At 39.1% G+C, this 27,420-nt stretch overlaps 1 long non-coding RNA gene across 1 annotated transcript in view; it reads left to right on the forward strand.

The window, feature by feature from the left end:
- Positions 1-25,967, forward strand: part of LOC129136668 (uncharacterized) — a 36,323-nt gene extending 10,356 nt beyond the window's left edge. Inside the window, exons 2-4 of the long non-coding RNA XR_008538531.2 lie at positions 1,375-1,533; positions 9,046-9,148; positions 23,626-25,967. This is a non-coding gene — a long non-coding RNA (uncharacterized LOC129136668). The remainder of the gene's footprint in view (positions 1-1,374; positions 1,534-9,045; positions 9,149-23,625) is intronic.
- Positions 25,968-27,420: the final 1,453 nt, after the last annotated feature.

Raw genomic sequence — 27,420 nt, forward strand, 5'->3', positions numbered from 1 at the left:
GAGAAGTGTCTGTTCATATCCTTCACCCACTTTTTTTGATGTTTTTTTTTTTTGTAAATTTGTTTAAGTTCCTTGTAGATTCTGGATATTAGCCTTTTATCAGATGGATAGATTGCAAAAATTTTCTCCCATTCTGTAGTTTTCCTGTTCACTCTGACGATAGTTTCTTTTGCTGTGCAGAAGCTCTTTAGTTTAATTAGATTCCATTTGTCAATTTTGGCTTTTGTTACAATTGCTTTTGACATTTTAGTCATGAAGTCTTTGCCCATGCCTATGTCCTGAATGGTATTGCCTAGGTTTTCTTCTAGGGTTTTTATAGTTTTAGGTTTTAGGTTTAAGTCTTTAATCCATTTTGAGTTAATTTTTGTATAAGGTGTAAGGAAGGGGTCCAGTTTCAGTTTTCCAGTGTGGTGTTATTTCTGAGGCTTCTGTTCTGTTCCATTGGTCTATATATCTGTTTTGGTACCAGTACCATGCTGTTTGGGTTACTGTAGCCTTGTAGTATAGTTTGAAGTTAGGTAGCATGATGCCTCTAGCTTTGTTCTTTTTGCTTAGGATTGTCTTGGCTATAAGGGCTCTTTTTCAGTTCCCTATGAAATTTAAAGTACTTTTTCTAGTTCAGTGAAGAAAGTAATTTGTAGTTTGATGGGAATAACATTGAATCTGTACATTACTTGGGGCAGTATGGCCATTTTCATGATATTGATTCTTCCTATCCATGAGCATGGAATATTTTTCCATTCGTTTGTGACCTCCAGCAATGGTTTGTAGTTCTCCTTGAAGAAGTCCTTCATGTCCCTTGTAAGTTGTATTCCTAGGTATTTTATTTTCTTTGTAGCAATTGTGAATGGGAGTTCACTCATGATTTGACTCACTATTATTGGTGTATAGGAATGCTTGTGATTTTTGCACATTAATTTTCTATCCTTAGACTTTGCTGAAGTTGCTTATCAGCTTAAGGAGTTTTGGGGCTGAGATGATGGGGTTTTCTAAATATACAATCATATCATCTGCAAACAGAGACAATTTGACTTCCTATCTCAATACCCTTTATTTCTTTCCCTTGCCTGATTCCCCTGGCCAGAACTTCCAATACTATGTTGAATAGGAGTGGTGAGAGAGGGCATCCTTGTCTGTGCTGGTTTTCAAAGGGAATGCTTCCAGCTTTTGCTCATCCAGTATGATATTGGTATGGGTTTGTCATAAATAGCTCTTATTATTTTGAGATATGTTCCATCAATGGCTAGTTTACTGAGAGTTTTTAGTTTTGGCCTTTGGATGGGTTTTTTGTGTGGGCATCCTTTTTGTTGATGTTGATGTTATTGCTTTCTGTTTGTTAGTTTTCCTTCTAACAATCAGGCCCCTCTTCTGTAGGTCTGCTTGAGTTTCCTGGAGGTCCACTCCAGACCCTATTTGCCTGGATATCACCAGCAGAGGCTGCAGAACAGCAAAGATTGCTGCTTGCTCCTTCCTGTGGAAGCTTCATCCCAGAGGGGCACCCACCTGATGCCAGCCAGAGCTCTCCTGTATGAGGTGAGGTGTCTGTCAACCCCTGCTGGGAGGTATCTTCCAGTCAGGAGGTATGGGGGTCAGGGACCCACCTGAGGAGGTAGTATGTCCCTTAGCGGAGCTTGAGCGCTGTGCTGAGAGATACTCTGCTCTCTTTGGAGCCAGCAGGCAGGAACGTTTAAGTCTGCTGAAGCTGCACCCACAGCCGCCCCTTCCCCAGGTGCTCTGTCCCAGGGAGATGGGAGTTTTATCTATAAGCCCCTGACTGGGACTGCAGCCTTTCTTTCAGAGATGCCCTGCTCAGTGAGGAGGAATCTAGAGAGGCAGTCTGACAACAGCTGCTTTGCCACACTGTGGTGAGTTACAACCAGTCCGAACTTTCTGGCAGCTTCCTTAACACCGTAAGGGGAAAACCACCTACTCAAGCCTCAGTAATGGTGGATGCCCCTCCCCCAACCAAGCTCAATTGTCCCAGGTCAACTTCAGACTGCTGTGCTGGCAGTGAGAATTTCAAGCCAGTGTTTCTTAGCTTGCTGGGTTCCATGGGAGTGAGACCTGCTGAGCAAGACCACTTGGCTCCCCAGCTTCAGCCCTCTTTCCAGCAGAGTGAACAGTTCTGTCTTGCTGAGGTTCCAGGTGCCACTGAGGTATGAAAAAAAACTCCTGCAGCTAGCTCAGTGTCTGCCCAAACAGCTGCCTAGTTTTGTGCTTGAAACCCAGGGCTCTGGTCATGTAGGCACACAAAAGAATCTCCTGGTCTGCGGGTTGCCCGCCTTCTGCGTTGGTCTCTCTGGGAGCTGCAGACCAGAGCTGTTCCTATTCAGCAATTTTGGCTGTGTCTCAAGCCAATGTTTTAAATTGTAAAATTTCAGTGAAATACACAATTTCCATCAAATGACAATATAAAACTTACAGTCTAAATATATTTAATAGACCTAAAATAAATTGAATATCTATCAAAAATAAAATACTCTAGTGTTAACCAAATGTATGATTACATTCTTTTTTGTCTTTGGTTTTTGATGTTGTTGTTGTTGTTGTTTGGACAACACAGTCTTGCTCTGTCACTTAGGCTGGAGTGCAGTAGCACCTTCATAGCTCACTGCTGCCTCAAATTCCTGGGCTCAATCAATCCTTTTCCACCTTTTTGTCCAAGCTCAAAAATCTTTCTCAACTGCCGTTAAGATCACACTCACTCCCCAACCTGGATAATAACCAATTAAATGCTTCAAATAATCTTTCTCTGTCTTTTGACCAGGGCTTCAACTTCCACTTAAAAACCTGCACTTGACACCTTTTTGCTTTCTTAGTGGAGTTAATTAGGGAATAATTTTAGGCAAAACAAATCCATTGAAACATACAGTGATTATATAGATAGCAAATAGTAAACATTTGCAGAAGACAATGAAATGAAATGTTATACTGCCCACTTGTAGGCATAGTTTTAAGCATCTTACAGAGAAATGAAATTGATTGAATTTTTACAAAAGTCTCATGTGATTAACACCTTCAAGAGTAGAGCCATCTTCAGAGAACCCAGAGTCATGAAGCTCAGAGATTCTCCCCCGGCATTAGGAAGATACCTTTAAATTTAACCCAAAGCTTGCATGGAGTCATCAGAGATCTGCCCTTTCTTTCAAAAGAAATCAGCCAAATTATTTTTCTTTCATTTTTTTAATCTCATCATGAAATGAACATTCAATGCTATATATTCCCTCCCACTAATAAGTCTAAAATTTAACCAGAAAGATCTAATCATACTTTTCATTTAATAATGTACTTTATGGATATTTCAGACTCAACCTCGACTAAAATTTCTTCTTTTGTATCTTTGTGATGGTTAATTTTATGTGTCAGCTTAACAAGGCTAAAGGATACCCAGAGAGCAGGTAAGACATTATTTCAGGGTGTGTCTGGGAAAGTGTTTCCAGAAGAGATGAGCATTTGAATCAGTAGGCTGAGAAAGGATGCCTTCACCAATGCAGATGAACACCAGCTAGTCCTTTGAGGGCCCTTTTAAGAAGAAAAAAGGCTGAGGAAGGATGAATTCACCTCTTGGCTTAAGCTGGAACTTCCATCTTCTTCTGCCCTCAGACACCAGTACTTCAGGTTCTCAGGCCTTCAGACTTGGACAGAGACTTACATTATTGCCCTCCCTGCCCCCACCACATTCTCAGGCCTTTGGAATCAGTCTGAGACTTACACATTTGGCTCTCCTGGTTCTCAGGCCTTGGAGTTGGACTAAATTACACCGCTGGCTTTCCTGGCTCTCCACCTGGCAGATGGTATATCATGGAACTTCTAGGCCTCCATAATCACATAAGCCACATTCTATCAAAAATTCTTTTGTTCTGTTTCTCCAGAGAACTGTGATTAATACAATCATATAGTCCTTTTTCTGTGTAGTAATAGGTATGTATTCTTTCATCTGCCCAGCACCCTTCCCTTTTCTGGCACAGACCCACCCATTCCTATTTCCATCTTCCCTCACGCCACTACATGGTTCCCATGAGAACTGCCAATCACAAGAGCCCATCCACTGTGCAGAGAGGCTGCGTGTGACCTGAGCTGGACCTTCCTGAGTATCTGCAAATTGGGACTTACAAAAACGGGACAATCCTTCTCTGATATCAAGGCTTAGGATCTGAGTCTGAGAAGGAGGTAACCTTGTGGAGGAGGTCTGTAGGAAAACATGTCGAAAAGAAGTGAAAGTTAAAAGAGAGAGAGACTGGAAGGCATGTAAGTCTCTGTTTCCAGTGATCCTGCAGACCCAGTTCTATCCTTTGCTCTTCCCTTTTGCCTGCACTAAAAGGAGACATTTGAGGTTGCATTTCTGTTACTTGTATGAAAAGGGTCCTATTTAATATAGATTCTCTCATTATTCCTTTCATTAAGGTTAGACTACGAAGAGGAAATCCCAGCCCAATTCATTTTTCATTTGATTAGCATATCTGGACCAAAAAAAATGTTTAGTTCTAAGAAAATCTGAACCATTGGCCAATTGGTAGTAAGAGCTTCCATCACATCAGAGCTTCCATCCAGGCAGATCTTCACATGCAAAAGCTCTCCTTTGCTCTTCTGGCTCCTGAATACAGCTGAGCTCACCAACGTGACCTCACTTCAGAGAGCATTCAGATGAAAGGAAGTGTGATGTCGGTGAGTCAAGGGCAGAGGCGAGACACCCGCCTCTCAAGTCAAGTTTCCAGGCAGAGAAAACCAAAGAGGGGGGCCAGGTGCAGTGGCTTACGCCAGTAATCACAGCACTTTGGGAGGCTGAGGTGGGAGGATCACTTGAGCCCAAGTAGTTTGAGACCAGCCTAGGCAACATAGTGAGACCCCATCTCTACCAAAAAAAAAAAAAAAACTGGGACAAGATTCTAAAACCAGCTCACACTTCAGGCTGGTAACCCATGCTTTTGCTGCCTGTGGATGTTCAGCCTTGAGGCCCTGAAGCTGACTCCACAAACAGCTCAGCTGCTCCCCTACAGTGCTCATTGCTTTATGCTGCAATAACAGCCACTCCTTTCTCTGGTTTGGGTCCAACAAACAATCCTTCCCTTCTCCTCTAATACCAACCTCTCTGTAGTGAGCTCATGTCCTCCCTCTCTCTTCCTCTCCCTCTGACTCATGGTGCTCAAAGCTTTAAGAAATAAAAACCTGCTGGACCAGCCAGACTGGAATCATCAACTTCAAATGGGCCAGCCCTTCCATGAAAGGGAATCTCACTTTCGTTGTTAGCACCAAGGCTCTGAATTACTTAACCTGGTCATGAAAAGCCCCAAACCCAATTCTTTCTTTCACCAGTTAAAAACAATAGTTGTTATATGTCTTTAAAAGGAAAAGAAAATACACCTTTAGTAAAACAAAATTACCCTGGTATTTCCACATCTCAAAAGCGACGTCATTCATGTAGTTTTAAAACTAAGCAATGAAGTGATTCCTTCTTCCCTGTAGTGTTTTTAAACATAGTTTTGTTTTGTTTTTTGACTTTGGCTATGAAACAAAATATTTTAAGGGAGCCAAATTCAGAAATATAAGAGCCGTCAACAGAAGGGATTTAAACACAATCATCTTGAAACTTGAAGCACCAAGCATAAAACCTGTATATTTTATTTTTTCAATAAATATTTACAGAATTTATCATAAAGTGGTTTTCCAGTGGAGAAATAAGGATGAGAAATAAAAATGTGTTACCAAATATTTGTGGTATAAAGGAGTCACTGTTGTCCAAACCAAAAAACAATTTGCTAGATCTCTAATCTCTCAGAATTTTTAAATAAAAACCCAGATTTTTAATCACTTTGCTGAAAAATAAAATCTTTATCTTAAGTATCAGGGCAAATAAAAGCATTTTGGGGGGTAGGGGGGTGCTGTCTCTGTCCTCTGTAAGCAGGACCTTTAAAATTGAGTTGATATGTTATTACCTCGCTCTCCCAGACCAAAGATGATTTCATCAAACAATTCTTGACAGACTCAGGTGAAGTTTATTTTGCTTCTGACCCAGTGGTGATGTTCCTGTGAGATCTTGGTACATATAGTTCTTATGATAAATATCTTTAGATTTGTGCAGGAGAGCAGAAGAAAAGAATTTGTTGAGGCAAAATTCCTCGATTTGAATTTGAACCTGCACTCATCATTAGGCAGTCTATAAAACAAGGTGTAATCAAATAAATTGAGCATAGCAATATTTTTTCAGCATTATTGTCCTAACTGGCCAGCGAGCTTTGTGGATGGTTTTAAGTGGTTTGGCTGGTCTTTTCTGTAGAGTAGTTATCCATGAAGAGATTATTAGCTTTCAATTACATGTAATGAATACTCACTTGGGTTTCTTTGCACAACCCCCTTTTCTTCCCCCATATTCAACCTCTGGGATAATGAACTCTCTATAAACTATCCCAGTACTCAACTAAAAAAAATCATGACAAGGAAATACAATCATATGGCTAGCTCTGTTGGTATTTGGTGAGTTCTTGGGAAAATCATTTTCGCTAAATATTATTGAAAATGCCCTGGCATAAAGCTTGTAATTGGATTGTTTGTAACTCAAAGGACAAATGCTTGAAGGGATGGATACCCCATTCCCCATAATGTGGTTATTTTACATTGCATGCCTATATCAAAACATCTTATGTACCCCATAAACATATATACCTACTATGTACCCATAAAAATTTTTAAAAATTGAAAAAAAAATTAAAGAACAAAAAACATCAGACAATTTAAAAAGAAAAATTTTTTAAAAAAGAAAAGAAAAGAAAATTCCCTGGCAAATTCCAGCCAAAGAAAGATCTAGAAAAAGTTATGGTTTACTACATATTTAAGCTCCTAAATAAAGATGTAGAAATGTAACCCCAGCCTACTAAGGGTTAGGTCTTCCTGTATTTTGAAATGAGAGAGGCCAGGCATGGTGGCTGTAATCTCAACACTTTGGGAGGCCGAGGCAGGAGGATCTTTTGAGCCCAGGAGTCCAAGACCATCCTGCACAACATGATGAGACCTCATCTCTACAAAAAATATTTTTAAAACTTAGCTGGGCGTGTCGGCACATGCCTGTGGTCCCAGACACTCAGAGGCTGAGGTGGGAGAATTGCTTGAGCCCAGGAAGTCAAGGCTGCAGTGAGCAGTGTTCACACCACTGCACTCCAGCCTAGGTGACAGAGCAAGACCTTGTCTCTAAAGACAAATAAATCAGTGAAAGAGAGGCAGTGAGTTCTTTAATCATCTTTACATTTTACTTTAAAATTCACTGGCATGGCCCTTCCTGAGATTGATTCACTTCTGATAATGCTTCTTGTAAAGAAAAGCCAAGTAAAATCAAAATTGAGAATAAGATATATTAATGAATTGAAGTAAGTTTGCACAGCTAGACAATGACAGAGAAGGGATTTTTAAACCCAAGTCTTTCTGATCCCAGAACCTACATGTGATTTTGCTACTTTGCCTCTTATGAGATAATGTGGATCTGATGCATACACAAGATCTCCAAATGTTTTTTAGCCCCTTTGATTTTTTTTTTAAGGATAGTGAGCATTTGCATAGGCACTGTTGTGTGTTTTTGTCAAGGACATAGTACAATCCATTAAGAGAATCCAAGCAAATGAATTTCCAATCTGTCTTGGGTCATTCAGTTCTCTATTCTCCCTATCAATCTAAAGCAGCAAAATCTGATCATTCTTTCTATTCGCCTCTGGAATGTGTTTTTTGTATTTTGAAAATGAGTGCTTCTCATGTTCCAGTAATTCACACCAACTCAAATGTTTTAAACGAAGCCAGACTGTGAAGGAATTTGAGAGGAAGTAGAAAACTGCCAATGATTGCTCCCAACTCATCCCCGCTCACTCCATTCCATGCACAGCTGGCCTGAACATAAAGCACCATCCCAAATTTAGTATAAAATTCATTCTAAAGACTCTTTCATGTCATATCATCATCTAGCTGGATAACAATATGGGCTTTTAATTCCCTTTTCTAAAATTTTACACTATCCAAAAATTAAATCAAAATGTTTCTTCAGAATCTCCTGGTCTCTTTTTTAATTCGATGAAGCTAGCAGCTTGCATCCACTTACCAAAGTGACAAAAACAAGATGAAAAATGAATCTAACTGCTATTTATATACAGCATCACAACATGAGCTGTGTTTTCTAAGTCGGCTGAAAGGGGTGCAATCTTGTTGAGCATGGCCAGCTGCTTTCAAATTTCTTGATAAAAGTTTTCTTCAGGTGATTATCTGTCTTTTGAAGAGAAGGAGCGTACTTCAATGTCAATATAGTGTTAACTTAAAATATTTACATGTAACACTCTAAGAGGTTACAATAGTTAACAAAGGAACACTACACAACAATAAAAAGGAGCTAACTACTGATACACACAATAGCATAGAAGAATCTCACAGACATTAAGTTGAGTGAAAGACATGGACTGGGGCCTGAAAAGGGTGGGATTGGGGGGAGGGCGAGCATCAGAAAGAATAGCTAATGCATGCGGGGCTTGATACCTAAGTGATGGGTTGATCTGTGCAGCAAACCACCATGGCACACATTTACCTGTGTAACAAACCTGCACATCCTGCACATGTACCCCTGAACTTAAAATAAAAATTGAAGATTTAAAAAAACATTGAGTGAAAGAAGCCAGACACCAAAGAATATGTACAGCATGATTCCATTTAAATGAGCTCTTTCACAGAACTCAAAACTGGTTACCTGGTTATCATAGTGTGGAGGGTAGGAGGGATATTGTCAGGGAAGGGATTGAAGGAAGCTTTGGTGCTGGAAGTGTTCTGTATCTCTCTATCTGGGTCCTGGTTACATGGAATATATATAACATATATTATATATATAATTTATATATACATAAAGTCATTGAGCTAAGTACTTTAGATTGGTGCTCTTTAAGGCCTTTACTCAATGTACTTTATATTTATACATGAGTGAAAATATTTTCTAAAAAGTTCAGCCTAGTCATATACCAGAAAAAAAGATGAAATGACTCATGCATTGAACTTTACTGACAACTTTGTTTTTTTGTGTTACAGAAACTTCTCTAAATGATACTTACAGACCTGCAATTCCTTATCTGCAGTTATGAAATCCATAAACAAAAAGCTTGAAAACCAACAGTTTTCCAACGGATATGAGGTTATTTAACTTATTCCACATTCTACCTAGTACAAATATTCACATGTCTCACTATGGAAATATTAATCTTTAATTCTTGGGTATTGTTCATACCTTCATAGTGGTGCTACATAACATATAGTACATGTACATTATTATCTTTGTGACATTCAGAAGTGTTCCAAATTTCCAAATGCATCTAGTCCAATGGTTTAAGATAAGGATATTGTAAAACTTTATTATTTGAAGGTGCATTTGAAAAGGTCTAACTAGTATACTAACCCTGCGATTTAACAAATATTGCTTAAGATGAGGTTAAATCTATTTAAGTAAACTGTGTGCTGAGTTATCAAAAAAAAAATTTTAAGTAAATTATAAGGTGGGTCACAGCCTAAACTGGAAAAGTGGCACAGGAATAAATAAGTTTAAGAAACATCCTTCTAGCATGTTCAAAAAGATTTCAACATGTCCATACAAAGGGCCCAGTCACCTACATAAGACAGAGGGAGAAGGCAATGACTTCATTGCATTTTTCCCAGCACCGAACATGACCTTGTAGAGGGTATCATTAAACAAAGGCTTGCTGAATTGAATTGAATCTCCAACATCCTGCATCCTTTGACCTCTGTTATACACCATTCCTGAAAAGGAAAAATGAACTTTTCAAAAAAATAAAGTTTAAGACCTTTGGGAAATAGTCCTTTGGTTTCATTTAGCTGATTGTAAGAAAAAATAGAATTACATCTTGGTTTTTACCTTTTAACTTTAGGGTATGTCTCTATTTGATGCTCTCAAAGACTCAGATAAATCACTAAGTCCCTACTGTTCATTCTGTTCATACAAGAACAAAAGTCTTATGAACAACCCACATGAAATTCACCACTGACTCAGGCTTGCTCTGGGAAAAGATTTTCTTTTTTCGTGCTGACTCTACATTGCACCATAACTTTTGAACTACTGCTTTCATATTTATTCCCTTTATTTCCTTGTGTATTCCCCCAAGGAAAGGAACTCATTGTCTGTATTCTGCCCAAATATATTCTGGAAGCACTTGAAGTATTTGCCTCATGCCTCTGTATCAGTTTCAGGGCGATCATAAATCAACAGTCTGTGGACCAAGGTGCTCAGACCAAAAACATGCCTTTGAAAAGCACATAGCATCGCTTTCCACAAGCAGCTGCAGCCTCTTATTAATGGCTCAGGAGTCTTTCACACCTCCTTTTAAATCCAGTGCATTTGAAGTAATAAAACAGGGAGCAGTTTATAGACAGGAAATATTAAAATATTTAATTGCTTTTTTTTCTTGGCACAAGACAGCCTCAAGCTTTCTATAACACACGAATAAGGGACACCTGCCCATGCTTGAATGGACATGAAACAGAGAATTGCTAAATTGGATACATCTGTGACTAAACCTCTACTTTTAAACCCATATCAAGCTCATTTCTTTTTATTAGTTCTAACCATTTCCCTCCAACTACCTTTCATTTTCTTATTCCTTCTCCTTGTCCAGGTTACAACAAAACACAAAAGAATAAATTGATATCATGCCCAAGATGATCCCCTAATCTATCCCAAACAGAAACGGCATACAACTTGAACCTTGAATATTATTCTCATTGTCCAGTTTTATAACCTAGACCATTAAACCCTTCTCAGACTCTAAATGTTAAGAATACTAATGGAATCACTAAATTTTTTCACAAGCCTCTGTATATGGCAGAGAAAAGCAGCCTGTTGTCAAGTCCCAGCTCTGTCGATTGCTACTTGAATGACTTTAGGCATGTAACTTTGTTTTTCTGAGCTTCAGTTTCTTCCTCTGTAAAATGGAGATAGCTGGGTGTGGCTCTCACATGAGGTGGTTTTGAGCACTAAATGAGATATCAGTTGTTCAGTGTTGGTATGGTATTTGGCACTCTGTGAGGCCACAGTGTCAGTTGTCCTTTTATTATGATCCAATCCAAAAACAATTGTTCATAAAGCAAAAGGAGATATGACAAGCATCCTTCTATAAACAACTAAAAGTAATACAATAGTCTCTTGCTAATATTTGTATTGGCTTTTTTATTGCTCCATAACACATTTCCACAAACTTATTGTTTAAACAACACCCATTGATTAGCTCACAGTTATGCAGTCAGAAGTCTACCATGGCATGACTGGGTTCTCTTCTCAGGGCATCACCAGCAGAAATCAAAATGTCAACAGGGTTGAGTTATTACCTAAAGACTCTGAGAAGTGACCTGCTTCCATACTCATGTGGTTATTGGCTGAATTCATTTCCTTGTGGTTGTAGTACTGAGGTCCCTGTTTCTTTGCTGGCTGGCCCCAAAGGGGCTTCTCTCAGCTCTTAGAGACCACTCTCAGTCCTTTCCCATGTGAATTCCTCCACCTTCAAAGTCCACAAAAGAGCATTTCTTTCATATTGAATCCCTCTAATGCTTCAATTCTCTCCAACTTCTGCGATCATCAAGAAGAAAACTGTGCTTTTAAAGAGGTCATGTGCTCAGGTTAGTCCAGCCTAGATAATCTCCTCATTTTAAAGCAAATTGATTAATAAACTTAATTTCATCTGCAAAAATCTCTCTTGCCACATAACATAATCATGGAGTAACACCCAAGAGCATAGATTATGGGGGCTGTCTTAGGATTCTAGTGACAATAAAATTTTAATACTGAGGGTCAGCATGAAAAAACATAAATCATATTGTAAGGCAGAGCCAGGAAGAATTGTGGCAACCTCCTAACAACTCTTTCTAGTCTCTATTCTTGCTGCCTTCAAATTCAATCTTCATAGAACTGTCTGTATTAAACATCTAAAGCATATTTTGTAAGCTCCTCATTGCCTACAAGATCAAGTTTAAATATCTTAACCTGACCCACAAACCCTCCATGGTTTGACTGGTCTCTCGAGCCTCTTGCCAATTCCATATTCATGCTTTATGCCTCAGAAACACCAAACTGCATATAGTTTCCCTCATTCACCATGATGTTTCTCACCTCTGTGCCTTTATTCAAGCTGTGCTCTCCACCGGGGACACCCTCTGTGTTCTCACTACCTCTTTATCCAGGTAACTCCTATTCATTCTTTAATTTTGCTCAAGTGTCACTTCATTTACTCATTCATTTATCCAAAAAAATAACCATCAAACATCCACTCTGTGCCAGAGACTAGGGTGTAGTTATACATACCCCAGTCTCTGCTTTCAGAGAGCATGCACTGTAGTTTGGAGCATAGGTAATTCAACAAATGATCACAGTCCAGTGAAAAGTACAGTGACTAGAGGGGACCTGGAGCACCTACAACAAGGAACTTAGCCAAAGTCAGATATTTTCTGGAAGAAGTGACATCTAAGCCAAGACCCAAAGCATGAGTAGGAATGGTCAAGTAAATGGGAGGAGAAGGGAAGGTTCCAGACAAGGGAATAGCATCATAATACATAAAAACATTCTGTATCAGAAAGAACATAGGTTTTTGTTTTTGTTTTTGTTTTTGTTTTGAGACAGAATGTCACTCTGTCACCCAGGCTGGAGTGCAGTGGCATGATCTCAGCTCACTGCAACCTCCACCTCCCAGGTTCAAACAATTCTTCTGCCTCAGCCTCCTGAGTAGCTGGGATTACAGACACCTACCACCACGTCCAGCTAATTTTTGTATTTTTTTTAGTAGAGAGGGGGTTTCACCATGTTGGCCAGGCTGATCTCAAACTCCTGACCTCAAGAGATCCGCCTCGGCCTCCCAAAGTGCTGGGATTACAGGCGTGAGCCACCGCACCTGGCCAGAATACAGTTTTTTGTTTTTGTTTTGAGACAGAGTCTTGCTCTGTTGCCCAGGCTGGAGTGCAGTGGCGCAATCTCGGCTCACTGCAAGCTCCGCCCTGCCAGGTTCACGCCATTCTCCTGCCTCAGCCTCCCGAGTAGCTTGGACTACAGGTGCCCGCCACCATGCCCGGCTAATTTTTTGTATTTTTAGTAGAGACAGGGTTTCACCGTGTTAGCCAGGATGGTCTCCATCTCCTGACCTCGTGATCCGCCCGCCTTGGCCTCCCAAAGTGCTGGGATTACAGGCATGAGCCACCGCGCCCGGCCGAACATAGATTTTTTAAGAGAGTCAAAACAGCTCAACCTGACTGGGGTGGAGTGTTGGAGGCAGTACAGGAGCTTTCCCTTGGGCAACGTGGAGCCAGTGAAAAGTTTAAGGTTAGATTTCTGTTTTAGAGACAGCTCCCCTAACTGGCCTGCAGATAATAGATTGGAGGAGGGACTGACAAGAAGAGAAGAAACCAACAGAGAGGTCCGGGGCAGTCATCCAAAGCAGAGAGGAGAGTGACTGGTTTTATATAGGGGCAACAGAGATTGAAAGAGATGGACAGATTTGAGAGAGAATGCCACCTACAAGAACTTGGTGATGAATCAGATGTTAAGGATGAGGGAGGGTGATGTCCATGTTTCTAGCTTGGGCAACAGGGTGGATGCCAGTGCCTGTCACTGACAATGAGAACATGGGTGGAGAAGCGGTTTTGTGGGGGAAGATAATTGTTACCACATGGCTTCTGGGATAGCCAGTAATTTACAGAGACTATTTCAATTCTTTCTAGCCCACCTGTATGATTCAACTACATTAAGCAAGAAAAGAAGCCCATTTGTTGAGTGTAGGAGCAAGAAGGGAGAATTTAGAAATGGCACCAGTCACTTCTTCCCCTAATTATCCACCTCTTGGCCCAAGGTAGAAGATTCTCATCATATGGGACTTCTTACTCAGCCTCAGTGAGGACAGAGGAGAATGATGGTGATGACCATTCACATTAGCTCTTTTCTCTGGCAACTGAGCTCTTCCCCCAGATATCTGCCTGGCTCCCTCCCTTCTTGGCTTCGTTCAGGTCTCTGCTTAAACGTCACCTGATTAAAGGGGACTTACCGACCACACTTCATAAGGAGAAAAATCTTTCTCCCACACCCCAGCACTCCCTCATTTGCTTTATTTTTCTCATAGCACTTTTCACCACCTCACAGAATATGTGTGTGTGTGTGTGTGTGTGTGTGTGTGTGTGTGTGTGTGTGTGTGTTTGTGTGCATGTTTCTGCTTTAGAAGAATGTAAGTTCCAGCAAGGGCAAGGACTTTATTCACTACTGAATCTCCATCTCTAAAACAGTATTCGGCACATAGTGAGCACCAGTAAATATTTATTGAGTGGATGAATGCAGGAATAAAGTCTGATGCTCAGAAGATTGATCCTGGCTGAAGAAAATTATGTGGAAATCATCAGGATAAAAATGGTATTACAATCATAATAGACAAGCTTTCTCAGGAAGAAAACACAGAGTTACAAGAGATCTCTGGGCAATTCCAACATTTACCAATCCTTAAATGATGAGCTGTAAAGGAAGAGCCTGCAAAACAATGAGAAGGCAGAGGCAGGGAAGGAGAGGGAGAACAAGAAAATTAGGGGAGTCAGAGGAACCAAGGGAGGAAGCTGAGCTTACAGAAGGTGTCAACAGTGGCAAATGCAACCAAGAAGACAAATAAGGAAAAGGCTAGAAAGTTTCCGTTGTATTTAACAACCAAGATGCCATTATTGACCTGGGTTGAGAGCAATTTGAGGGAGAGGTCAAGATGAGGGCCAGATTTTAGTGGACTTGGGACTGAAAGGCAAGAGAGAAAGGATAAAAAAAAGAAGTAGATGAGGGAGGTAGCTGGAGGGATGCTGGACTAAGAAGAGTGATTTTTCTCAAGATGGTGGAGACTTGAACAAATTTAAAGGTTGGTGGGAACGACACAGTAAAGAGGAAGAGGTTTCAGATAAGAGAAAGCAAAAAGATAATCAACACCGGGAGATCTCTAAAGTACAGGAAGGGAGGTTTCCTTCTTCAGGAAGCCTCCTCTGACCTCTGCCTACCCCTCCTCCTCTCCTTCCTCCATACTGCAGAGCTGGTGTCAAGTGTGCTTAGGTCTATTACTGTGCTTATCCAGGGGAATTGTAACTCGGTTTATGTCACTGTCATGCCACTAGGTTATGAGCTTAATTAGGGAAGGGATGACTTCAGATTCACCTTTTTATCACTGAGAACTAGCACAAAATCTGGTACATAAAAAATAATAAATATTTGATGAATGAATGAATGGATGAAAGAAGCAATAGACAAGCAGATACATGGACAGACAGACTCAATAAATGTATGTATAATGCCTACTGTGTGCCCTTGCTCTGGGCTCTGATAATTGACCAGTGCACAAAACAAAACCCATGAACAAGTGAATTGAGGAAAGGACATGAAATTGTGGAAGAAAAAATAAAAACAGTCCAATGAAACATCATGAACCAGCACTTCATAAATTCAAGAATGTTGAGGTTTTAGAAGGGACACCATACTTCTTCACAGCCAATTTCTTTCACGTGGGAAGAGAGGATTTGCTTACCATTTACAAAGATTGAGTATAGCCTTGTTCCCTCATTTCCTGTTTCTCAGGATACTTGTAATCTATGAATCACTTGCTTGAATTTGCCTTTCTCTACAAGCTCTCAAAGGTGGGTTGCACTGTTGCCAGCTTTTTACCAAGAGAGATGTATATCCAAGCTTCCAGGGTACAAAGCCCTGACTGTGGTTTACTCCAATGTGCCTTCCCACTCAGGATTTCAGTCATCCTTATGTTCTTCTACCAAGAATAAATGGAAAAGATGGGAACACACATATGGACATTCCCCTGCAGTCAAGCAACCACTAAGAGCAGGGTATTCGGGGATATTGCTCAAACATTTCCAAACACCAATATCTATGTTTGAGTTATTAGTGCGCATCCAGGAAAAACCCAGGCCTCACAGACAGGAGTGATTGAGGCACCAACACACAACAACGCTACTGTGATGTGATGTCAAGAAACTATTCCAGGTCACTTATGCAAGTGACAGAAAAGTTACCCAAACAAACATATAAAGAAACATGGCAGTCTCTGTGCAGCATTTAAGAATCCACATTGTAAAGGCTCTTGGATATCAGATGCTAATCAAACACTCATTTTTTCTCTTTCCTTACTTCCCTTACTGTGGTCAGATTTTCAAAAATAAGAATTGAATCCTTTCTTGACTCTTCTTACTCTGAAACTCAGTTCCTCATCTTGGTTTGGCCCTTTACTTTTATCCAGTTATGCTTTTCTCCCAATGATATTATCCAATTGAGCAATCACTTCTACATAGATTGCTCTCAATTCTTTGGCCATGAGCTCAGACCTGTATTGTAATCTTCTAGCCGGATATCTGGATGTTTCTCCAATACCACAAAACAAACATGTTCAAAACCAAAGTCATCCTCTTCCTCCACAAAACCAGTTCTTCCACTTGACTTTCCAGCTTCTATTAATGGTGCCACTGTTCTACTGGCCAGAAATCTCAGTCATCATTGACTCTTTCCTCTCTTTTATCCCTCCCTCTCATCCATTCTTAAATTCGACAGCAAAGTTCTCTAAGACTCATTTCTAACATATCACTCCCATTTATCCTCCTTAATATTCAACTTTTTGTTTTATTTTCACTACCTCCACTCTAGTTCAAGCTCTTATGTCGTCTCACCTGGACTATTGCAAACACTATTACTGGGAAAATAACATTCCATAATCTGATAGATTTATATTCAAACTCTAGTTTTATTTCTTTCTAGGTGTGTGGTCTTGAGCAATTTTCCCAAACCCTCTAAGCTTCAATTTGCTCCATAAAATGGTGGATCATTTCAGGAGTATATAAGACGATGTAAAGTTAAAGTGTTTAGTATATAATAGTTCAATGGATCAATTACTATTCCCCTAAAAAAAGTGTTCTAATCATGTCCTTTCCATATTCATAAACCTCAAATGACTTTCTTGTTTCTACAAAATAGGACCCAGTTATTTATCTGCCTTCTACAACATCACCCAAGCTATTTTTCTAGCCTTCATCTCCCAAACTGGCGTTTTCAGTCTTCCCCAAACACACCCATGTGTTTACTCTGATGATCTTTACAACTGATACAACCTTCCCATTAATCTCCACCAGTCAAAATTCTACCATCCTTTTAGAAACAACTCAAATGCTACTCCCTTTGTGAGATCTAATTCTGATAATCAAATATGATTTCTTCTGCTTTTGAATCTCCTTTGCTTCCTTGATATTTTATTATAAAATTTGTCATATTTGTATTCATACTAGTCTCATGTGTGTCTTTGTTTTATTCTAAGTATGGGACTGTGAGCTGTCTAACTTCCTGTCATCTCTAAAGCCTAGTACTTTTCACTTATTTAACGCACAGAAAATGAGCTAAATTGATTTTAAGGACATATCCCTGGAAGAATAGCATTTATTTATCTTTTAGAATACTAACTTGACAAGAGCAATCATTTTTTTTACTATTTTAATCAATGATATATCCCAAGCACTTAGAACAATGATTACAATATAGTGAGTGCTCAAAAACTACCTTTTGAATGACTTTATAATCCAATATTATCCTTTAAGCCAAGAAAAAAATCCCATATAATCCAATTCTTTAACGTTATGCCAATTAGCAACACCTAAGCTCTCCAGAGTCTTATATTAGGGACATCATATCATTGACAGCAAATGGGCACCAAGTGTCCACCCAGTGAGAGTACCCAAAGAAAGAGAGCTCTGTCCACTTCTACATGGATTGCAGCCTTCTCTACAGCTGCCTGATTCCTTCCAATTACCCAACAGGCATCTTTCTATCTGGCTTAGACACTGGGCCTGCGCTTTGGCAGGGGCATAAATTAAAACCCAAGAGAACAATCACAGGAACACTGGCCTCTGAAGTCAAGGCCAGCCAGCAGTATGATGCAGGCACCGAATGTCACCTTCCTTTCCTTCAGTCAGAATCCTAAACCACTTGCCAGCCAAGCCAGAGACAGAAAAACACTGTTAGGCTGTTGGCCAAAATCCCCAAGCAGTCCACAGACATTATTTTGCTAACTCTGACACAGTTTTAAACTGTGCCTATATAGATCTAGCCTGTTCACTCCCTACCATGGTAGCTGGGGGAAAATAACAGGTGAAGAGATGAAAACCTTAAAGTCAAACAGACCTGGCTCTGAATGCTGGCTCCACCACCGACAGGCAATGCAGTTGTGGATATAGTTTCAACCTCCGGGGCTTCAGATTTCTTATCTCTAAAATAATACCCACCTTATAGCATTGTTATAAGAATTAATGCTAATATAGGTAAAGCAGCAGGCACCTAGCTATCACTGTTGGTGTTATTACTATTATTAGACTAGAGATCAAAGAGAATAATCACAGGGATTAAGCCAGCTTTCCTAACATGATCCTAAGAATTCATCTTGACCAATTCTCTTGAATATGGCTCATTTTGTCCCTTTAAAGAATAATGCTAAGTTTCTAAGAAAAATAATCAAGGAAGGATACTAAGCATCTAAAACCCAACTGATGATAAAAACCTTCACATGAATTTTCAGAACTTATCTTTGCTATCCCTGGCAGAAAGTTTATGGGCTTGACCTCATTTTCCCTCATCCCCTGAACCTGAAGACTCTAACAGTGCCCTTGAGGTCTCTACACCTCTACGTCACTGTCATCTACAAGGGTCCACCTCTTCTCAGCAGTTTGCCTTCACTCCTTAACATCCCTTCATCAGCCTTGTCTTTCCTTGGCCCCCCCCACCCCCCATCACACACTCCAGACTCCTTCAGCCACCCTGCCGCCTCCTCCACCCTTACTCACACCCACTCTCACCTTCATTGCTATGACTGCCAGGCCCTAGAGAGAGGAGTGAGGGGTAAAAGAATGAACTTCTTTTGTTTACAGCAACCACAACCTGCCAAAAAAGCCAGCAGCTCTACACCTGCTCAACTGTCACCCATTGTTTTTACTCTACTGACTGAAAATTAAAGTCCCTGGTCTGACTGCATCTGAAACACATACTTTCTAAGGTTTATTTTGTATCCTCTACCTTTTTAATATTTTTTAAATTTTTTATTGTTGTGGTTACATAGTAAGTATATATATTTATGAGGTACAGGAGATATTTTGATACAGGCATGCAATGCATAATAATCATATCAGAGTAAATATATATAATTCAATCATCTAATTATAATATATAATTTAATTATACTCTTAGCTATTTTTAAGTGAACAGTTAAATTATTTTTTAATATAGTCACCCTGCTGTGCTAGCAAAAACCACATCTTATTTATTCTTTCTATGTTTTTGTACTGATTAATGGTCTCCCCTGCACCTCCACCTTCCAACTCCTGACTACCCTTCCCTGCCTCTTACAACCATCCATCTATATTCTATCACTATGAGTTTAATTGTTTTAATTTTTAGCTCCCACAGATAAGTGAGAACGTGCAATGTTTGTCTTTCTGTGCCTGGCTTATTTCACTTAACATAATGACCTCCAATTCTATCCATATTGTTGCAAATGACAAGGTCTCATTTTTCTATGGCTGAATAGTACCCTCTTGCATATATGTACCACGTTTTCTTCATCCATTATTCTGTTGATAGACACTTAGGTTGCTTCCAAATCTTGGCTATTATGAATAGGGCTACAATAAACATGGGAGTGCAGATATCTCTTCAATATGCTGATTTCCTTTCTTTTAGGTATATATTTAGAAATGGGATTGCTGGATCGTATGGTAGTTCTATTTTTACTTTTCTGAGGGACTTCCAAACTGTTCTCCATAGTGATTGTACTAATTTACATTCCCGCCAACAGTGTGTGAGGGTTCCCTTTTCTCCACACCCTCACCACCATTTGCTATTGCCTGTCTTTTGAATAAAAGCAATTTTAACTGTAGTGAGATGATATCTCATTGTAGTTTTGATTTGCATTTCTCCGATTATCAATGATATTGAGCACCTTTTAATATACCTGTTTGCCACTTATATGTCTTCTTTCGAGAAATGTCTGTTCAGATCTTTTTCCCATTTTTAATTGGATTACTAGATTTTTTCCTATAAAGTTGTTTGAGCTCCTTATATATTCTGATTATTAATCCCTTGCCATATGGGTAGTTTGCAAATATTTTCTCCCATTCTGTGGGTTGTCTCTTCACTTTGTTGATTGTTTCCTTTGCTGTGGAGAAACTTTTTAACTTGATGTGACCTCATTTGTCCATTTTTGCTTTGGTTGCCTGTGCCTGTGGGGTATTACTCAAGAAGTCTTTGCCCAGTCCAATGTCCTGGAGAATTTCTCCAATGTTTTCTTTCAGTAGTTTCTTTTAGTAGATTGTTTGAGATCATAGATTTTGTAAGTCTTTAATCCATTTCTATTTGACTTTTGTATAAGGCAAGAAAGGATCAAGTTTCATTCTTCTGCATATGTACATACAGTTTTCCCAGCACTATTTATTGAAGAGACTATCCCATCCCCCAATGTATGTTCTTGGCATCTTTGCAGAAAATGAGTTTACTATAGATGTGTGGATTTATTTCTAGGTTCTCTATCCTGTTCCAGTTGTCTATGTGTCTATTTCTTTTTATGTTGGTACCATACTGTTTGGTTACTATAGCTCTGTAGCATAATTTAAAGTCAGGTAATGTGATTCCTCCTCTAGTTTTGTTCTTTTTACTTAAGATAGCTTTGGATACTCTGGGTCTTTTGTGGTTCCATATAAATTTTAAGATTTTTTTTTTCTATTTCTGTCAAGAACTTCATTGGTATTTTGAAAGAGATTACATTGAATCTGTAGATTGCTTGGGGTAGTATGGACATTTTAACAATATTTATTTTTCCAATCCATTAACATAAATATCCTTTCATTTTTCTGTGTCTGCTTCAATTTCTTGCATCCATATTTTATGGTTTTAACTGGAAAGTCTTTCACTTCTTTGGTTAATTCCTAGGTATTTAATTTTATTTGTAGCTATTGTAAATGGGATTACTTTCTTGATTTCTTTTTCAGATTGTTCATTGTTGGCATATAGAAATGCTACTGATTTTTGTATGTTAATTTTGTATGCCGAAACTTTACTGAATTTGCTTATCAGTTCTCATAGTTTTTCAGTGGAGTCTTTAGGTTTTTCCAAATGTAAGATCATATCATCCGCAATCAAGGATAATTTGACTTCTTTCTTTACAATCTGTATGTCTTTTATTTCTTTCTCTTGTCTGATTGCTCTAGCTAGGACTTCCAGTACTAGGTTGAATAACAGTGTGGACAGTGGGAAGCCTTGTCATGTTTCAGATCTTAGAGGAAAGGCTTTCAGTTTTTTCTCTATTCAGTATGATACTAGCTGCAGGTCTGTTGTATATGGCTTTTATTATGTTGAGGTATGTTTTTTCCATACCAGTTTTTTCAGGGTTTTTTTTTTTAATCATAAAGGGATGTTGAATTTTATCAAATGTTTTTTCAGCATCAATTGAAATGATCATATGGTTTTTGTCCTTTATTCTGTTGATATGCTGTATGACATTGATTGATTTGTGTATGTTGAACCATGTTTGCATTACTAGGATAAATCCCATTTGGTCATGATGAAATATATATATTTCTTGGAGTCTCCATTGTGCAGGCTGGAGTGCAGTGGCACGATTCTCAGTTCACTGCAACCTCCATCTCCCGGGTTCAAACAATTCTCCTGCCTCAGCCTCCTGAGTAGCTGGGATTACAGGCATGCTCCACCACACCCAGCTAATTTTTAGTAGAGATGGGGTTTACCATTTTGAACAGGCTGGTCTCAAACTCCTGACCTCAGGTGATCCACCCGCCTTGGCATCCCAAAGTGCTGGGATTATAGGCGTGAGCCACTGTGCCTGGCCTGAATGATCTTTTTAATGAGTTTTTGAATTCAACTTGCTAGTATTTTGTTGAGGATTTTTGCATAAATATTCGTTAGGGATATTGGCCTATAGTTTTCTTATTTTTTTGATTGTCTTTGTCAGGTTTTGGTATCAGGGTAATATTGAGAATGAGTTTGAAAGTGTTCCCTCCTCCTCTATTTTTTGTAATAGTTTGAGTAGAATTGGTATTAGATCTTTAAATGTTCAGTAGAATTCAGCAGTGATGCCATCAGATCCCAAGCTTTTCTTTGCTGGAAGCCTTTTTATTACACCTTTGATCTTGTTACTCATTATTGGTCTGTTCAGGTTTTAGATTTCTGCACGATTCAATCTTGGTAGGTTGTATGTGTCTAAGAATTTGTTCATTTCTTCTAGATTTTCCAATTTATTGACAAACACTTGCTCATAGTAGCCACTAATGATCCTTTGAATTCCTGTGGTATTGTTTGTAATGTATCCTTTGTCATCTCTGATTTTATTTATTTGGATCTTTCTCTTTTTTTCTTAGGTAGTCTGGCTAAATGTTTGCCTATTTTGTTTAACTTTTCAAAAAGCAACTTTTTGTTTCATTGATCTTTTGTACTGTTTTCTTCATTTCAAATTCCTTTATTTCTGCTCTGATCTTTATTATTTATTTTCTTCTACTAATTTTGAGTTCAGTTTGCTCTTGCTTTTCTAGTTCTTTAAGATGCATCATTGGGTTGTTTATTTGAATTTTTTCTTATTTTTCAATGTAGGCACTTACAGCTGTAAACTTCCCCCTTAGTATTGCTTTTGCTATATCCCATAGATTTTGGTATGTTGGGTTCTTATTATCATTTATTTCAAGACATTTTTCAATTTCCTTCTTAATTTCTTCATTGAGCACCTCCTCCGAGCCACAGGTCACCCAGTCTACATCATTTCTCATCTGTCAATCACACCACCTCTTAGCTCTTGTGTCAGTCTCCAGGACAACCATACTTCAGCCCCATTTCCTTCTGATATGCTCTGCTTAGCCCAGTGATTCTTCTAGGCAGCTAGTTCTCCTAAATTACTACATTGCTCACAAACACTTAATGGCTCCCATTGCCACATAAAATCCAAACTCCTCTCAGTAGTCCATGAAGCCCTCTGTGATCTCATCCTCATCTCTTGCCACATGCTTACGGCATCCTAAGCTAATCACCAAATACATCATGCTGTTTCATGTCTTCATACCTCTTATCATGCTGCTCTCTCTGCCCAGAAAAGGAACATCCTTCCTCACCTACCTTCCAAAACTGAAAACCTCTTAGTCCTCTTTCAAGAATCTGCTCAAGCCTGACCTCACCAGCTAGACTTGCCACCTTCTTCCTTTCTGCCCCCACTTTTCCTCTTTCTCTTATTTGCCATTGTATCTATCACACTGAATGGCTTTTGTTTATTTCTGCCTTAACTCCTAGACTATGAGCTCTTTGATAGTAGGAATCAAGTCATGTTTACCTATGAGTTCTTAGTACCATGCCAAATGCCTGGCACATAGTGGGTGCTCTATAAACATTTATTATGTTGATCTTTCCTAATTCTTTTAGGGAGTCGTTTGACAAGAACCTCACTTAAAACTAAATCAGCTTGAAAAGACCAATATCAAAAGATTTCTTCCTGCATTAATTGGTTAGAGTATAATTTCACATTCCAGGAACCCCTGAAATATCTTTTTTTTTTCATATTTTTTTCTTAGAAAGTCATCTCATTTTGCCAGTTGGAACAAGCCTAGAAGTTTGGTGTTTTGTTTTGAAACTGAAAATTGCTTTAAGAGGCACTTTGTGCACTTGGACGTGGTTGAGAAGAGACCCACAGAGATGATTAAAGGCTGAAAAACAGACTGAGAAAACTGGAAGAGAAAGCTAAAGGCAATTTAGTAATCAACGTCAAGCATATGAAAGGTTGTTATTACCAAGGAGGGTGACAAGCCCATGCTGTTCATACCCTCTAAGGGGAGAGCAACAGGAAATGAGGCAAGTTGCAGCATAGATGACTTCAGTTAGATAAAGAGGAACTTACTTGGCAGAAAACATTGCTACAAACTGAAGGGTCCACCAGGAATGATGCTTGGTCCCTCCTTCTCCAGAGGTATGTAAACAGGAAAAGTTTCCAACTGCCTGGAATGTTCCCTGTGCAATATTGCCTAAAGTAGGGAATAGAATTAACAGTTTTGAGGGACAGTCTCCAGAAAAGACATAGATTTTTGGCACCCAGGACACAGGTGACCTGACAAAGTCCTTCCAACTCCAAAAATCTTGGAGAAAGTATTTCAGAGGAACTGAATTCAACAGTCACATCTTTTCACTACACATTTACTAAGCCTCTTTTCGAAGCCACCCCAGGTTAGATACCATCCCAATTACTAAGGCATAGTTTATGCTAATAGAGGAAAGAGCTGATTACCACATATTCTTTAGAGGCCTATCAGGCATCAGCTCTCCGAATTCTGTCTCACTCATACATGTGCACACATATACAACTACAAAGCAACCGCCAAAGCTACTTGCATTTCCTCTGAGTGACACCGACCCCTAGCTGCTCTAACCTCCAAACCTTTGCATGTGGTATTTCCTCTACCTCTAATTCCCTTCCCCCACTTCCTTACTTTGTAAATCCCTTCTTGTCCCTAAAGATACTGCTCAGGCATTACCTCCTCCAAGCTGCCCTCTTGCCACAGCTACTATTCCCTTCACCCCAACTCTGGATTATGATACTCTTTCATGATCCCTGGCTGAAAGCATTAGGAACTGAATCAAAATGATCCAAAAGAGAACTTGTTGGAAGTATAATGTATCAGCAGCTCAATAGCAGATAGAGGAACAAGCTTGCAAATGCCCAAGATTTAGGGGAGTTAAAACCAAGAACCAGAGGGTATAATTGTCTCATATTTGAAAGCATCAGGACTGGATGTTTCTACCTCACTTCAGTTCAGAATGCCCTGAATATATTCTCTCCATCCTAGTATCAACATCTTAAAAGAGAGCCTCATCGGCCAACCTTGGGTCTCATGACTAGTCTGAACTAGCCTGTGACTGTGCTAGGGTGGGAGAGGAAGATCACTCTTTTCAGTTTGTCTAGTGAGCATTGGTCACTAGAAATTATCATCCCACTTAAATTCACACAAAGGAGGAGAGGTGATTCCCCCCAAAAAGAAATTGTAATAAAATAGGAGAGGCAAGGTAAGCTAAGCAGCTCTCTCTTACGTTCATTACATTGTGGTATGATCCTTGGTTTTCCTGTCTGTGTTCTTAGTAAGTTCATGTGCACTCTGAAGGCAGCAATTGTATCTTTTATTTGTGTCTCATAGACTATTGGGTACAGAATCTGTGATCAATAACCTTTTACAGGTTCTTGGTCAATATTTGTTGAATGATACATGAAGGCTAAGACCATATGCATCCCTGTGTCTGCCAACTTCAAGCTCTGTGCTTTTTCTACCATACCACAAGGTTAGCAGGGATTATGTGCTCAGCCTTAATCCAGTTACCTGTTTCTTAACCTAAGGTATTTGTTGTTATTGGGTTTTTTTTTTAATAAATTAAGATTGGTATAGTAAGTCTTGGTTACAGCCAGCAAAAAAAACAAGTCTCAAAATATTCACAGAACTGAATCCCAGGATGTGCAAATGCAGTTTTTAAGCATCCATTTACCTTTGAGTGAAACTATGATATCCATCAAACTTCTCAGACAATACTATCCACAAACGTCAATTTTTACCTAGGTAATGGTGACTATAGGAAAAGAAAAGAAGAAAAATAATACCAGAAGTCTGCAAATAAGCTCTAAATGTAGCAAATAACTAAACATAATAAAACATAGTGCATATGTGTTTCCGTGGCCACTATCACACAGGTAAGCATGGCTGACTGGCTTGGTAAGTCCATTTCAATACTACCAGTGTTCACTGACAGTGTCTATAGCCATTCAAGCTTGTGAATTTGCATGGTTTGTTTAATCCAATTTCAATTTTGTTCTGAATCATACTTGGCCTTGCACTGAGTATTGCTTCATTGAGATGAATAAATGCACACCTTGTTCAAAAGAAAAAAAAAAGAGTCTTTGGGAATTCATTGTCAGAATTTCAAAAGTTCAAGATTTAGATCTTATAGATGACTAAGAGGTAAGTTGATCTTTCTTTGGGGACACATTGTCATGGACATCGAGAATTGCGGTCTCACGTTGGCAATAAATCAACAATGCATTTTGGCCTTATATAGTATCTATTGTCTTAAGTTTTAAGCCACCAAGCTTATATTTTAAAAATAGGTTAGGACTCCAAACTTATATATCTATATCTGTATTGAATTGGCCCAGGAACCGGGTTCTGGGTTCTCCTTCAATAAAGATTTCACATGACGCTTACATATTTATTCACGTTTTCTATATCACGTAAAAGATATTAGCAAGAGTGTTACACGAGATTCTTATTTTGAAAAGCTTGTCAGTTCAGGCACATTTTACATTTTATATTCAAATTTAAGATCAAACTAGTATATGGTAGTAATTTTTGCATGTTTATACCAAGATTTCCTCATTTCTGCTGCATAGAACTCCACTTAAAAATCATTTAAAAAGCAGGAGAATTAGCTCTCATTGATCCAAACCTGGATTTACATGTCAGCTCCCTCTGGATATGAAGAATGTAAAAGAAACTCAAATACCCTGAAAGTATTTTGAAGTTGCTTTTGCTGATGTGATCTATGAAGGTAGACCAGTTTGGCAACCCTGAATTGTTTTTACTGCAGCTGTGGACTACCTGTGGTTTCAAATGAACTACTGTGTATGCTTTGTTTATTTTATCCCTTCTTCCTGTTGGAAAAACAGCTGGAGAACAGACATCCTGCTGTTCGGAGCCTCCGGCCTTGGAATATTAACAGGAAGCCACAATAAGCATCTTCATTACTTCACCTGTGGCATAAATGGCAGGGAGAATGGAGCCCATCAGGAGGAACTTATTTAAAACAGAATGAAGCAGTTTGTGGACCATATGTCTGCACATCCAAGTAACTGCCACTAGCCTAATAAATTGGATTCTTTCGTGCAGTGTTCAACCGGGGGTGGAGAAAAAGTCAGTGTCCTATATAAAAGAGTAAAGGCAGGCTTCAGTAGCCTTTGGCAATAAATGGAATACAATATTTGGCGCATTAAACCAAGAAGTAGTATCACATGATTTATATCAGGTGCTTTTAGCAAAATATATGGGAGTAGATAGTAGGGGTATGTGGATGGGAGAGGAGGAAGCTAATAGTCTTACAAGATACTTCATGTGTTTTCCATTATGCATAATTACTCATCCTAAGGCAAGAGGATTATTGCATAAGCATTATTCCAAATATCTTCCCATTTTAGGGGGAGAGGGAGGGGTGACTGGAGAGAGGACAAATAATTATAAAAGATCAATGTCCCTGTTCTCCAAATGAGGAGACGGGGCTAGAGAGGTATTATGACCTATCTAAGACTCTTTATGTAATGTCTACATTATAATGGGCCA

The sequence above is a fragment of the Pan troglodytes genome, chromosome 10 (assembly GCF_028858775.2).
Source record: "Pan troglodytes isolate AG18354 chromosome 10, NHGRI_mPanTro3-v2.0_pri, whole genome shotgun sequence".
NCBI classification, from domain to species: Eukaryota; Metazoa; Chordata; class Mammalia; order Primates; family Hominidae; genus Pan; species Pan troglodytes.